Genomic DNA, 11788 nt, shown 5'->3' on the forward strand with positions numbered 1-11788 from the left:
TAACACAAAAGTACAAAGTTGCAAAAGCGAGTGAGAATTAAAGAATTTGAAGAAAAGCTATCTGGAGCATGTACAAACTGATATTAATCTTTAATAGGGCTGTCAAAATTGAGAGCAAACAAAACAACTGCTGTGTAATGCCCTCTGCTATCTTAGTTTAATTGATCACATGACTGCATCACATGACTAAAATGTGTCATCGTTTTCGAAAAGGCTCCGGTTTGCTGTCCACACTACCACACAAAAATTGCGTTTTCAAATCTATCCTCTTTGGAGAGCGTTTTCAAAACACTGCGTTTTCCTTGAACGAAAACGCCGTCTCAGTGTGGACCGAAGGCCAAAACGGAGAGAAAAAGATGCGTTTTAAACGAAAATGTATTAGTGTGGACATGGCCTCAGATAGAGATTAGAATAACAAGGGAATGTAAAATGAGTTCAATGCAGCTGACAGCAGCAGCTCAGAGGGAACTCAGCCAATTGTGAGGGGAGCAAAACTGTCAGAGTTGTGGGACAAGTGAAGAGAACACTGTTGGCATTATTGTTAGCACAAAATATTGAAATTTAAATAGATGTCTAATTTTAAATTTGATCATTGACTCCTGCACCTAAATAAATATTTATACCGATTACCAGTAAAAAAAAAAATAAAGTAATGCACTCCTTTCACAGATGACCTATAAATCATCACTTTTCAGAAAAATCTGTTTAAGTTATTGGCCAATAAGTAATACAAATAATTTGAAAATTACTTACATGTCCAAGATGGTGTTTGAGATCCTGAAGAATCTAAATGCCATAACCCAGATAGCAAGGAAACATTGAAACAATGTTGAGTCAATATCAGGCGACGTCATTGAATCAACGGTGAAGTGTGACGTTGACCCAACGTCACTCTTGCACCCATTTTTAACATTGAAACAACGTCAGGTTTTGATGTTGAATCAATGTTGAAACCTGACATTGATTCGACGTTATATTTTCTAACACTGTTGACATTGAAACAATGTCAGATTCTGATATTGAAACACTGTTGAGATATGGTATTGCTTTTCCACCTCTTTCGCACAGTTGCTTTTTATTGAAAAAAACAAAAAAAACAAAAAAGGTCAATAGACATGTATCATTTGCAAAGTACTTTATTAAAAGACAAAGTTTCCTATTTACATTTCTATGTTTCACGTCACTTTTTATTATTTACTCCGGGATGGGGATGGATGATGGGCGTCCTGCGCGCCACCCGTACGATCTGGATCATATCTGAGCCATTTCTGGACTGCTTGAGCAAAGACCAACTCAGACATAGAGTTCGCCCCTACCTGCTGCGCCAGGCCATCTAGGACAAAAATAGACACACACACAAAAAAACAAAGACAAAAAAAGGGAATTAGAGCACATGAATAAGCTCTTGTTAATTGTCTTCAGCAGTGAGAAAGTATGTAAACTCCTAGGCTGATAAACATGAAAGTCACCAGGCGGAAATCAGCAAACTGCCGCATTTGATTCCCAAAGAGCTATAAGCTGAAAATGTGATATGTCTTAGCATGGTGTGCCGTGTATCCTTTAAAAAAAAAGAAAAAGAAAAAGAAAACATAGGGCCCTCAGGCTGTACAAAGTGTACAACCCGAGGACAAAACAAGCCGAAGACCAAAGACTCCATCTCCAGATTAACCAGATATGAAAGTCTTGTTATTAAGAAAGACAAAGTAATATAGCAAAAAACAGACATAGGAAATGTGAAACGCACCCAGCACATCAATTGATCCCTTTATTGTTCACTTTAGGCTCATAAAACTACAATAAATGTTAAAACTTACCAAATATGCATCTGCACAGCGCTGTCTCTTTAAATGCCCTTTTTTGCTTTGTCTGGTCCTTGGTTTTTTTTCCCCTGCCCAGTTGAGTACAGAGGCCAGCTCCTTTGTAATGGCATAAACCATTACACGGCGGACTCGCACCTCCAGTGTGGTCCAGCAGCACCAATCAACGCAAAGCGTCTCACCTATAGACACATTTTATGAGATGGAATTAGCGTGTCTCATGTCTTAAATGTGTATGCAAGTGCTTGTGTGTTTACTTCATGTAATTGATGATAGAAACATGTCATTTAGTTTTCCCTAAAGCCTGATTTTCAAGTCATACAAAGAATAAACCAAAGTATTGGCAGTACAATGTATTTCTATTCCCTTTTGTTGGATATTCATTTGTTAGTTCTTGTAACTGCTAAAAGTGTTTACTAGTTTTTGCCTGTCACATATATTTGTTATACCATGTAAACTGTGAAATTCCAAGATTTTCAAACTTGCCTTGCAATAGTGGCCTCACAGAGTCTCTGGAATCTACAGAAAAAAAAAATCACAACAAGATGACATCCAGGAGTATAAATTGTTTTGTTTTTTTTTAGATAAGAGTACAATGACATTGTGATGCAGCTTTAAAGCTTTTTAAAAAGCATACCATCTATAGGGAAGACATCAGACTCTGCATGCTGGGGAGATCGCAAAGCTGTGTTGGTTTGTGCCGGAGTGGCGAAAGGTGCCGGGAGCTGGGTGGGGCATTATGATGGTTGCTATCAGTGGGCTGGGGGGCAGACTGCGGAGTGATGAGGGCTGTTTAGAAAAAGATAATTTTTTAAGTATTTAAGAATACAGACAACTTGTCAAAAAAGTTTCCTTGTGTCAGACACAGATATGTAAACAGACACTAGACAATATTTTATTACCTGGTATTTTCACTCGAGGGGCCTGGGGAAACCGTTTTTTTGTAGGCTGCTCATCCTCTGAGTCCGTATATGTGTACAGGGGATTTGGTCTAAAGAAAAGAAATTAAAAACGGTCTTAAGTAATTGTAAATATGCTTTTGGCATATTGTTTCCTAAAGTTAGTTTGATTTCTAACAACACACACAGGAAACAGAGACGTGCAAGAAGGTACAGTATACAATGAATTTTTGAAGTGCACAAGTGTACACGGCTTTGCATTTTTAAAAAGTTTACAAACTTCCACTTTTTGGACTATATTATGTGGTGATATTGCAGTATGCAAGCACCACAGATATGTATAAAAGACAAGATCATAAATTCTTAACAATCAAAGATATGTTTGTGAATAAAAAGGTTTTACTTGTGCTTTCTTTTAAGACTGGTCTGAGTTTCAGCTTCGGACTGAAGGTCAGACGTATCACAGCGTTCACGTGGATATCTCTGAAGACTGCGTTCTGCTTCGTGAAATGTGCCTGGAAATACAAACACAATGTACGGCCAGACATACATTACGTGTGGACAAAAGGTGCAAACGCATAGAAAAATCAGCGGTTTCAAAAATACGCTGGTACGTGTGGACGTAGCCTTATTCATTATTTAAGGCACAAACGGAAAGTCATGTACGCGTGCAACGTAAAGTTAGGTGCGCGTACAACGTACAGTCACATGGGCATGCTGCGTGAGCATTCAAACTGAGTCTAAAGTTTTCGTGTGCGAATTGAAGCGAGTGCTCTCCAATCATCAAAAGTAACAAAGTCATTGAACACGTTTATACAGTTAACTTTACGTTTATCAATCATATATCACAGATTTAGAATTTTTTGTAGTATAAGCAACTACAGAGCGAAAGTCTGGGTCAAGCGCCGAAGCGACGGCAAGAAGAAAGGAAACCTCGAAGCGTTAAAGCTAGCTTTGTAAGGGAATATAACAAAGAAATTATGAAACGAAAATGTTTTCTTTGTTGATATACTTTGTTCGCAGTGCAATTTATTTGTTGCCGAATTGTAAGAAGTAGACACAATTTCGGGCTCCCACATTTTGTGGGAGCAACGTAAATAACAGTAAAAAAGTCGTTAATGTACAACATTAACAAGTTTTTTATTGTTATTCAAATGCAAACATAACGAAATAACGAGTAAAAAAAAATCATTCATTCTTACCTTATACTAATCATGGTGCGGGCCAGTGCAGTGCATGAACTGATGCCTTCTCCGGTCAATTCCGCTGAGAGTAAATCAAATGTCCCGCTCTACTGTAGAAGACAATGAATACCGGGGGAGGGGGGGGGTGTACCAATGTGAGAGGGGTGCTGCGGAATAGTCCAAGTGATCGCTGCTTTAATTTCCCGGTCAACTATACATAAATTGCACGTAGACACGATTTTTTAAAGCTGGTGAACTAGACCAAGTCATTCATAACAAATGAACAATAAATCTACTTTCTCTGGTACTTTATACCCGATCAGTTGCAATGCAATTTAATGCTCAACTACAAATCGATGGTTTTTGATGGTGACCGGAGCCGAATGATCGTCAACTATAAATAGACGTTTTCTCAACGTTGTTGTTGTCACCTGGTCGACTATAAATAGATCAAATATCAATGACAAAAAAACAACGGTGAATCAACATTGTTACAACGTCTCTATAGTAAGACCGTCGGTTTACCACAGTATTTCAATGTTGTTACAACATTGGCATTTCAACCCCGACCATATACGACGGTTCGGATGAAAAATCAACATAGATTCAATGTCGTCTTGCTATCTGGGAAGGAAATGAAAGAAAGTACATGAGAAAAAAAGTTGTTGTTTTTTCCTAGGATAATTCAATATAAGAGATTCACTTATTAATGCACAAAATGAACAGTGTAATTATAAGTTTGAAAGGCACTGCATGTGTTTATATGGTAAACTGACCAACTCAAGCAGGAAAAACAGGCAGTACAAAAATATATCTAACTAGCTGACAGACTTTGAAGTCACAGGAAGATATATCAAAATGGTGACATATTCCAGAACAAATCTGAGCATAAAAATATTATTAATTGTCGATCTTCAGCAACTGTGTGCTGTACAAGCTATATAAAATTTTAACGTTTCTAACATTGTTTTTGCACACCGATCCACCCCCCTTTTGGTATAATACAATGCATATCTGGTAACATTACCGCAGACGTGACCGGTAGGTTCACGTTCAAATCACGAAACCGTTTCAGCTGCAGGCATCTACTGCTGTAATTTAAACAATCACCTCACTGAGCCCATACACCCGCCTCATATTTTACAAGTGAGCTTGCCACACTGCACATGTATGTCACGTGATATGGTATGACTCACTGCCATTTTGTTTACTGGGTAGTGCATAACGGCCGAGTTACCTGAGCGGGAATCCACAAAAGCACAGTACTAAAAAAAAAAATCATTATTTTTTGAATTAATAAAAAAAATACCTGGTTGCAGAAGCACGGAGAAAAAAACGCGATGTACCTTATGACGTAAATTTGCAAACTGTATAGAGAGAATGGCGCAATGAATACAGATAAGATAAAATGTACTTTACTGAGTAGAATATAGGCAGCAAGAGTTTTGTAATTAACTTTTAATTATGTTTGCCAAAGACAATGACAGTAAATTAACCCAGTTCCACCTGCTAGCTAAGGATGTTTTGCCTCTCCCCCTTATACCGTTTAGGACAACTATAGAAAGCTACTAAAATAACCATTGATGATAATTTATCAAACTTTCAGTATTTACCTTAGTGTTACTTTTAAATTCTTTTGTATCCTTAATCCATGTCCTCCACATATTCCAGACACCAACGAAGTGTGAAAAGCCCGCTCACAACTGAGGAAAGACAACGATCCGCTCCTCCCCCGTTTAAAAAAACAGGAGTAAAGATCCGACTTGTTGCTAAGCGACGCGATAAGAACCGCTCACGTTAAAAAAACAACTTTATTTTAAAAGTCATTTTACACCTGATACAAACATTTTAAAAGGCAAACAATGCACAAGCTAAAAAAATACATGTTAGTTTTGCTAAGTTTTTTTAAGTATAGAAATGGTTTATGTGCTTTAAAAAATTATATGTAATTATTGTCAAATAACATGAAAATAAAACAACATAATAATAAAAATATAATTAATAAAATATATCATAATGATCATAAGAATAATAACAACAGCAACACCTCACCTAAAAGCCCTTCTAAATAAACAGGCTGCTTTTGAAAAGTAACTGCTTCAAAGGCCCCATTACCTTTACTTTGCACCAGTTCAAAGAAAATATAACTTATTTCAGGTTATATAATTTGAGGACTCAAGTTGAAGAGTAAGGTTTTAACAGATTGGTAATATACTGAGGAGCTTTTACATACTGGATCTGATCAACCAAAACTTCCAACTTCCAAAGTCTCTTTAGTGTTTCAGGTGAGTTATGCTTCCACATAGCAATATGTAATGTAGCTAATGGTCTTTTCTCTAATACAGTAGAGTGTGTCTGATTTACTGGAAATGCTCAACTGCATGTTTGCTAATGTGAACAGCCCTAATTGAACAACTGGAAATCCTCAATTTGCACAAAATACCAAATCTGTATTTTTCTCTGTATAATTCAATTATATCTTTGTTTTTTTATTTGTATTTTTTGCTTTTCTTGATATTACATGCTATAATGATTTTTTTTCTACTCTTGTGTCCGTTTTCATCACTTTTTATTGCTGCTGTGATGAGCGAATTTCCCCAAGAGGAATCAATGAAGTTCTTATTTTATCTTATCTGAGCCTGACCATGCAGAGCACTGAAAGTTCAAATTAAGTCCTTAAAAATGAAATCTAAAATTAAAAAGTAACCAGCTTCAAACCAGTTGTTTGGAATAGTGTTTGGAGTGTTTCAAGTAACATTGCATGTTCAAAAACCACACCAAAGTTCCTCTGGTCTCACTTGACGGCTTGGTTGTAGTGTCTGACAACACATAACATCTTGAGGTCTCAGCATGGACTTGGAGTACATTCCCTAGCCAAGGCTAAATACCGAGAGGGTCAAAAATGAAAGGTAAAGAACATCTGACTGTGCCTAAGGATAGCAGAAGTGATAGACTGAGGTTGTGCCAAATATGTTAAAGTTAGGGCGATGTGTTAGAGAATGCCAAAAATGGTACCCTATGGGTGCAGTCTGCAGGTTATAAATGTGAGTTATGTTCACAGTTCCTTTCAAGATTTTTTTTACAATTTGACTTTCAGAACTCTCCCTGGATTGTGTACGATCTGTGATGGGCTTGTTTGAAATAAATCCTGCTTTATTCAAATACCCCAGGGTCTTCACAGAAATATTATCACATAAGCATTCTTTAAAGTTGAAAGGAACCCAGCTGTTTATACACTTCAGACTCAAGAGGAAGGTCATGAAAATATTATTGGTTGTGTGTGTTTGCCCATGGCTCAATTTATTAAAATGCGAGGAGAAAATGATCACCTCTTCACTGGGGTGAAAAATTTGGCCACTGTGGCACGGAGGTACAAGAATAAATGAATTTACACATCATATTCATATGAGTACGGTTTTATTAACCCTCATGCTGTACAGAACCTGTGATGTCCAGACAGAATTCCTCTTCTGTTCTGCTGTGAAAACATTTGGATTTAGAGATTAACATAGTTGCCATGCTTTACCCACTTCTCTTACTTTTTGTGTGTGATCAGGACAATTCTGGAGAAGATGGGCCTACTGGGGAAAGTCACCCTGCAGGCCAGAAAGAAATGGGATAACTTAACACACATACATACTTTGTATTTTTTTTTTTTTAAATCAAGATAATTCTTAAGAACACAAGTTAATAAATATACAATAACTAAGAGTTGTTGTGTTGTATTTATTTGCCTCCTGTCCTAATTTCCTCTCTCCCTGAGGACACTCCAGGGCCAAGCGCAGCAGTGGGTGACCAAAATGAAAGCAATGAGGAAGTGAGTCAGCCACCCACAACACGGGGAAAGAGGAAAAGAGACAGGAATGATGAGCTGCTAGACCTCATCAGAGTGGCAGCAAAGAGAGGCTGAGGCTGAGGAGAGGAGAGCGCAAGAGAGCAGGGAAAAGATGGACAGACTGTTTTCAATATAGTACTTGAAAGATTAGTTCCAAACTGAGTTATGCATTAATAAATTTATTTATTTGGATATATTTGTTAAGTTGTTATGTGTTGCATTAGAGTTTTATGTCATGAATAAATTAATTAAAACAAACAGTAATTGTCACTGAACTCATTTTATTTACAGGTATTTTTAACATGAACAGAATGCTAACTTTGAACAATTTTAAATGGATATTTATTTAATGAGAATAAAGTAAATACCAATAACAATGAAACAAGAATATTCATAATAGATCAATAAAAATCAGGCCTGGAATCCTGTTGGTTTGGAAAAAACGGTCCAGGACTGGGACACTCAGGTTAATCCTGTAGAACAAGGGTCTGGTCTGGTTAAGGAAAAAGTGGAGAACAATATAAACAGTTTTAGTAGAAAGGTATGATTTCATTTATTCGAAGAGATCAAAGCATTATTCTGATTATTAAGCTTAAGTAAAATATACTAATATGCTGTGAAAACACTTAAATTTTATACACTTCATCTGTATAACTTAGATTTTTTGTGAACTCAAAAATAACCCTGTTATGCGGTTTTGTGACATTTTTACAACCCAACCATGCACACAAATAAGTTACAGGATCAAATGAATAATAGAAAATAAATAGCAATAGAAAATGTCCTTGTGTAAGTTTCAAAGAGATTTACTTTACATATTCTATATAATACAGTAAATGTGTAGGAATGACTGGCAATCATTCAGTCACTGAAATAATCCATGAAACTAGTCATTCCTAAATGCGTGTAGGTTAAAGGAAATTATTTTACCTGGATATGATTGTCTCTGATGAGCCAGGTACAAAGCATGCCGGTGACCAGTGGCGGTCCTAGCCTGTTTGGCGCCCCGGGCGAACACGCCCTCTGGCGCCCCCCCCCCCCCCCCCCCCACACACACACACACACACGCACACACACATACACACACATATGAAGACAGAGAGTATGCATAGTATGCAAACGGCTACCAAACAGACATCATAATTCGTCATACAATGGGAACAGGACAAATCAACAATTGACACTGACTAATTATGTGTGCCTATGCCAAGAGGCACACATATTACTATTCGTCGGATTTATTATTATTATTATTATTATGTGTGCCTATGCCAAGAGGCACACATATTACTATTCGTCGGATTTATTATTATTATTATTATTATGTGTGCCTATGCCAAGAGGCACACATATTACTATTCGTCGGATTTATTATTATTATTATTATTATGTGTGCCTATGCCAAGAGGCACACATATTACTATTCGTCGGATTTATTATTATTATTATTATTATTATGTGTGCCTATGCCAAGAGGCACACATATTACTATTCGTCGGATTTATTATTATTATTATTATTATTATTATGTGTGCCTATGCCAAGAGGCACACATATTACTATTCGTCGGATTTATTATTATTATGTGTGCCTATGCCAAGAGGCACACATATTACTATTCGTCGGATTTATTATTATTATTATTATTATTATTATGTGTGCCTATGCCAAGAGGCACACATATTACTATTGCTCGGATTTATTATGTGTGCCTATGCCAAGAGGCACACATATTACTATTGCTCGGATTTATTATTATGTGTGCCTATGCCAAGAGGCACACATATTACTATTGCTCGGATTTATTATTCTTATTATTATTATTCTTCAGTTTCCGCCTGAAATTTTGCAGCAAATCTCGCCCCGCAGTTTTGAGACAAGCTTCATATATGTTACCTCATTTTGTGCGGCTGGATCTGGAATGGTGTGCTATGACTTTTGGTGTTTATGTCTATTATAGTTTTTTAAATATTAATATTTTAGTGAAAATTTTCCCGCGCTCCTCTGCCAAACAGTTTTGACATTAGGGTTACATATGTTACATCATTTTGTGCGGCTGGAGCTGGGCTAGTATGGTATGACTTTTGGTGTTCATGAGTTTTATAGTTTTTGAAATATTTAGATTTTAGTGCAAATTTGGGCCAATTTCTAGGTTCCTGAGAAAGATTCTACTTTTGGCCCCATAGAAACAGACTTCATTTGTGGTGTGTTGGCTCTCTCTAGTGGTATAGCCGTAGTAGTACAGGTGAAAAGATCTATGCTTGGGCGAAAACTCCATATCCCACAATTCATAGCACGCCTCTGCAGAGTAAACAATGGCGGCCACCACTTCGTTTTATATGTCTTTTATTAGTGTTTCTAGGTCACAAAATCAACTTTTAAGATATTTTCAGGCGAGAATGTAGGTGTGTAAACTTCAAATATCTGCTCGTTTTATCAAGACATCCCATATTACAGACAGTGCTCTTACGTGTTGCTGATAGCCGGCTAGCTAGCTAGTGCCGCTAGCACCGCTAGCGTATGACGACACTACGCAATGACGACACCCCTCCTCCGCTTTGAAATTGACCGTAGACATGATTTTCTGAGACAGCGTGGCTATCGCTTCACCGGTAACGCGTCTTTCCCCCCTCCTCTGCTTTGGACTTGAACTTACAGTGATTTTCTGAAGTGTTTACTAAGACACACCGTAAGCTTTTACAAGGTAAGTGTATCTCTCTGTCTCTGGTTTGAAATTTAGCTTTGAAAGTGATTTTTTTTTTTGTGTGTGTTTCTTTATCGATTTCTTTGTTTCGGCACGTTCGGCACGATGCTAAAGCCAGTTAGCGGATAGTCAGCTAAGGCAAGCGTTTCTGTCCCTCTTCCGGTTTTGAAATTGACCTTTAAAAGTGCTTTTCTGTGTCTTGACGCTGATATCTACAAAATGACTGTGATTTTATTCCAGTGGTATCGTTTGTAATTGAAACTTTTAAGATGCGACTCTCAAAAAATTGCTTCATTGTAGTCGGGTTTCACACCTCTCTTTGTCTCGTGGTTTTGTTGCTGGCTAGTTAGCTGATATTAAGCATCTCCCGGTTTGAAATTGATTTTGAAAGTGATTTACTATGACACACCGTAAGCGTATCTCTGTCTCTGGTTTGAAATTTAGCTTTGAAAGTGATTTTTTGTGTGTGTGTTTCTTTATCGATTTCTTTGTTTTGGCACGTTCGGCACGATGCTAAAGCCAGTTAGCGGATAGTCAGCTAAGGCAAGCGTTTCTGTCCCTCTTCCGGTTTTGAAATTGACCTTTAAAAGTGCTTTTCTGTGTCTTGACGCTGATATCTACAAAATGACTGTGATTTTATTCCAGTGGTATCGTTTGTAATTGAAACTTTTAAGATGCGACTCTCAAAAAATGGCTTCATTGTAGTCGGGTTTCACACCTCTCTTTGTCTCGTGGTTTTGTTGCTGGCTAGTTAGCTGATATTAAGCATCTCCCGGTTTGAAATTGATTTTGAAAGTGATTTACTATGACACACCGTAAGCGTATCTCTGTCTCTGGTTTGAAATTTAGCTTTGAAAGTGATTTTTTGTGTGTGTGTTTCTTTATCGATTTCTTTGTTTCGGCACGTTCGGCACGATGCTAAAGCCAGTTAGCGGATAGTCAGCGCTGATATCTACAAAATGACTGTGATTTTATTCCAGTGGTATCGTTTGTAATTGAAACTTTTAAGATGCGACTCTCACCGCGTACGAAACAATAACTGCGTTGTAGTCGCGTTTCACACCTTTCTTTGTCTGTCTTTATAAGGCGTTAACTACAGCACCCTTTAATACCTCAACTCTTGATTCAGCCAAGGTAAGTGCCCCCCCCCCCCCCTTATATTTTCTATGTATGTATTCAGCTGATATTTAGAAAAAAATAGGTGTGTTTAGCGCTGGATGTCATTTTATTCCAGAGCTGTTGTTTGTAATTAAAACTTTTAAGATTAGATGGTACAGTGTTTTTACTCCCTTCCAAACAGTAAAGTTCCTCTTTGTCTCTCAGTAGGAAATTTAAACCAGACAGTACAA

The 11788-nt window shown here is 37.3% G+C and overlaps 1 long non-coding RNA gene across 2 annotated transcripts; it reads right to left on the reverse strand.

The window, feature by feature from the left end:
* Positions 1-1120: 1120 nt before the first annotated feature.
* LOC134636382 (uncharacterized) lies at positions 1121-4152 on the reverse strand. Of its 2 annotated transcripts, XR_010095009.2 has the most exons (7): positions 3919-4152; positions 3120-3231; positions 2720-2808; positions 2455-2606; positions 2304-2336; positions 1815-1999; positions 1121-1333 (listed from the first exon to the last, which is right to left on the reverse strand). It is a non-coding gene; the product is annotated as an uncharacterized LOC134636382 (long non-coding RNA). The 2 variants fall into 2 exon arrangements; XR_010573316.1 differs by lacking the exon at positions 3919-4152 and having other exon boundaries at positions 3120-3594.
* Positions 4153-11788: the final 7636 nt, after the last annotated feature.

The sequence above is a fragment of the Pelmatolapia mariae genome, linkage group LG2 (assembly GCF_036321145.2).
Source record: "Pelmatolapia mariae isolate MD_Pm_ZW linkage group LG2, Pm_UMD_F_2, whole genome shotgun sequence".
Classification (NCBI taxonomy): Eukaryota; Metazoa; Chordata; class Actinopteri; order Cichliformes; family Cichlidae; genus Pelmatolapia; species Pelmatolapia mariae.